We start from the raw sequence: 3,809 nt of genomic DNA, 5'->3' as shown, positions 1-3,809 counted from the left end.
GCAGGGAAGGAAACAGAACTTGAGACGTTCAGGAAGACGCTGGAAATGCCTTAAAAAATTACAGTCCTTGTGTCACCTGAAAGGCCTTTCTGAGCTTTGTCCCCCGTGGGAAAGGTGCTGGGCACCCCGGGGTGACTTCTCCCTTCCTCGTCCCGAAATGATTCCCTTCACCTTCGGTTTGCCATGCCCAAAGCCGGGCTGGAGCGCCGATTTTCTGCCGCTCCCCACCCTCCTGCAGCCGCCTCGTTACTCTTTAACTTCCCAAGGCCCCGTCCCCGCCCGGGGCAGGAGCCGCGATGTTTATCCCGAGGGAGCCGGGAATGTTTATCCGCTGTCAGTCGCCACCGGGCCACCGCCAGCCCCGGGGTCACCCCGGGGATTGACACCCGAGCCCCCCCGCCCTCCTTAGGGATGCACCGGGCTGTCAGTAACGAGGCCACGAGGTTTATTCAGCGCCGATCTCCCCGATCTCAAAAAGATAATCTGGGAATAATTGGGACTTAAGGAACTGGTGGGAATCTGATTTTTTGGCGGCGCTGCCATTCAGGAAACAGATGGACATCTTATTTCGCCCTAATTTGATGGGCTTGCTTGACAAAATGGCAGAGGTTGCACTTTGCTACAATAATCAGCTGCCACTCAGACTTTGTAAGGGGCTTGTGGAGGTTTCTTCTTAATTAGACCGTGGCTCCCCATCGGGGAGGAGGTGATTCCCAGCAGCTTCTCTGCCTCTGGAGCCTGGAAAAGAGAGGGGGAAAAACCGAGGGGGTTTTCAGGTTTGTGCCAGATTTGGGGGTTTTTAAAAGTCTCGTTTGGAAAAATGGAGCCTGGGAAGGAGCTCATGGTGCAGGGGGGATAATGAATTCATGGATTTGCTCCCTCTGCCCCGGGGCAGCTTTCCCTGGGCTGGGGGGCACCTTGGGAAGCTTTGGAAAGCCTCGGGATTACTCCCGGGTTTGCAAACCCCACTTTTCACTTGCAAAAAAAAAAAAACTTCCCAGTGCTGCCGTTTAACCCCTGACCTCCCGTGCTGCTTCCCTGGCGCTCCGGTCCCGCTCCAGAGGGGATCCTCTGGGATCCCGGCTCCTCTCGGGCTGCTTTCCTCACTCTGCAGCCAAAAATCAACTGGGAGCTTTTTTAATTAGGCAGATATAATTGCCCCCACCCCAGGGAAGTGCTGGAGTCACCACCCCTGGAAAAGCTCAGGAATTGAGGATATTGGTGGCACTGGGAGAAATGGTTGGGGGGATGCTGCGGGTGTTCGCTCCAAGGTTGGATTTCCCCATCCTGGAGTTTTTGCCTGACTTTTCCAGAAAGTCTGGGGCTTTCTCCCAGACTTAGTGACTCCACGATTCTGTGTTGAAGCCCCTCAGTCAGGTGCTGATGGATTGAAGAGCCAGCCCAACCCAGCTGCCACCAAACCCAGCCACATTTGATGTCCTTTTTGCTTTCCTCACTCCTGTCCCCTCGGAGACTCCGTTTTTTACCTTTTCCCAACAATTTCCGTGGGGAAAGCTGAAGTTCTTGAGCAATCCAGGGACTCCAGACTGGGAGAGGGTCCAGCCCCAACCTGCCCCGTTCTGCACACGAGGAATAAAGGGAATTCCAGCGGGATCTGTGGAATGGGAGGTGCAGGATGCACAGATTTCCCCCAGGGGATTTAGCAGCTCTTGGCTGTGCTGTTGGACATCCATCAATCCCTGGATGTCCATCAATCCCTGACTGTCACTTGCTCTGCCTTTCTTGGTGTTTAGGAGCAGTGAAAAAGAACCCACTGAGCCCTCCACGGAATGGTTTGGGTCGGGAAGGGACTTGAAGGTCACCCAGTGCCACCCACCCCATGGGTCCCACTGTCCCAGGCTGCTCCATCCAACCTTGGCTTGGACAGTTCCAGGGATGGGGAATCCACAAGTTCTCTGTGCCTCCCTTCTGCTGCCCGCTGGGGACCCTTGGCAGCCCCTCTGTCCCTGGCTGTGGCATCACCCCGAGCCTCTCCACCACTTCTTCACTCTTAAAACATCCCCTAAAAACCACCCAGAGGAGCAAACCCTCCTTCTCCACAGAAATCCTCACTGAAAATCAGTTTCCCCCTTGCTGCCCATCCCCTGGGGGATGTTTTTTCTTCGCAATCCTCCGGGGAAACCGTGTCAAACCAAACCCTCTCACTCCTGCAGGCTGCAGAGGAGCCAAAGTTTACAGCGAGGTCATTCCAGCTGCTCCAGACAGCCCCTGGCAGGAGCCAGGCCATGGAAGGGCTGTCAGGAGGCTCTTCTGGCATCACCCCGAGCCTCTCCACCACTTCTTCACCCTTAAAACATCCCCTAAAAACCACCCAGAGGAGCAAACCCTCCTTCTCCACAGAAATCCTCCCTGAAAATCAGTTTCCCCCTTGCTGCCCATCCCCTGGGGGATGTTTTTTCTCCGTCTCTCTTGGGGTGACCTTCACACTCCTGCAGGCTGCAGAGGAGCCGAGGTCATTCCAGCTGCTCCCCACACAGCCCAGGCCCTGGAGGGGATCCCGGGAGAGTCCTGGGGGATTCCAGAGCCCTCCAGCCCGGGTACCACCTCCGAGCATCCCCCCTTGATTTATTCTCCCCGGAGATGAGGTGCCTGCAAAGGATTTCGAGAAGCCCATCTAATGGAGTGCTGGAAATGATAAATCAGTGGGGCTTTGTAAAGGTTATTACTTTAAACAAAGAGGGGCTTGAATGGAGCCAATTAAACGGCACCTGAATTGATAAACAAACTGCTTATTGTCGGGGGCTATTCTGCAGCTCTGGGGGTCCCCCCTCGCTGGAGGCCTGGGGATAAATTTACATGTGATTGGAGTTTAATGGGCCGCAACAGGCCTCCCATCCCATCGCCATGGCAACCGGCCCTTTCTCCAGCTTTTAAACAGTCTGCACTGGCCTTTTATTGTGTGCTGCGGGCCGCGGTGGGCCTGCCTTGTAGCAATTTGTTTCTGTCCCCGGGCACGGCCCGGCCAGGCCATGAATATATCTGGGGGGACACTGGGACAAAGAGCCGGGCCGAGGGGGCTCCATGGAGACCCTGGCACTGGAATGGTGACATATGGTCCGTGCTGACCCCGAGCAGCCCCACAATGAGCCCTGCCCAGCCCCTTTTTTTTGGTCCCCGGCCTGCTTAGGCCGGGCCTATTCATGCTTAGGCCGAGGCAGCGGGCCCAGGCCTCTCTGCCCCCCTCACAGCCCGGGTTGTCCGGGGGCTTTTCTCCCGCTCAAATCTCTGCCCCTGAGCACTAAAGGGAGAAGGGGAAGAGGGGAGGAAGGAGATAAAGGCAGGAAGAAAAGGCTCTCCATGTCCCGGAGGTGTTTGCTTTCCGCTTGGTTGGAAGCTGAAAGGGCGCGGGGAGAGCTCCCGGCGTTCGAGTTTGGGGTCAAAGGGACCTGAAATCCCAACCAGAGCTGTTTTTAACAGAGCCGCGAGCACCTTCCCCCATCCCAGGGTGCTCCAGCCCGGCCTCGGACACTTCCAGGGATGGGGCAGCCAGGGCTTCTCTGGGAATTCCAGCGCAGCCCCTCACGGCCCTCACAGGGAAGGATTTATTCCCAGTGTCCCATCCAGCCCTGCCCTCTGGCAGTGGGATCCGTTCCCTGTGTCCCGTCCCTCCGTCCCAGTCCCTCTCCAGCTCTCCTGGAGGCCCTCTGGGCACTGGAAGGGGCTCTGAGCTCTCCTTTTCTTCTCCAGGTGAACATTCCCAGCTTTTGGAGGGGGATCAGGCTGAGGGTCCCCCTGGCCCTGGGTCCCCCCTGGATCCCACCTAGATCCTGCCTGGATCCCCCCTGGAT

At 56.9% G+C, this 3,809-nt stretch overlaps 1 long non-coding RNA gene across 2 annotated transcripts; it reads right to left on the bottom strand.

The window, feature by feature from the left end:
* Positions 1-428: 428 nt before the first annotated feature.
* LOC128798891 (uncharacterized) lies at positions 429-3,417 on the bottom strand. Of its 2 annotated transcripts, none has more exons than XR_008434574.1 (3): positions 2,730-3,417; positions 1,488-1,615; positions 429-738 (listed from the first exon to the last, which is right to left on the bottom strand). It is a non-coding gene; the product is annotated as an uncharacterized LOC128798891 (long non-coding RNA). The 2 variants fall into 2 exon arrangements; XR_008434575.1 differs by having other exon boundaries at positions 2,818-3,417.
* Between the last annotated feature and the right edge of the window lie 392 nt (positions 3,418-3,809).

This window comes from Vidua chalybeata, chromosome 22 (assembly GCF_026979565.1).
Source record: "Vidua chalybeata isolate OUT-0048 chromosome 22, bVidCha1 merged haplotype, whole genome shotgun sequence".
Classification (NCBI taxonomy): Eukaryota; Metazoa; Chordata; class Aves; order Passeriformes; family Viduidae; genus Vidua; species Vidua chalybeata.
This window is presented reverse-complemented; position numbering and strand designations above follow the sequence as displayed.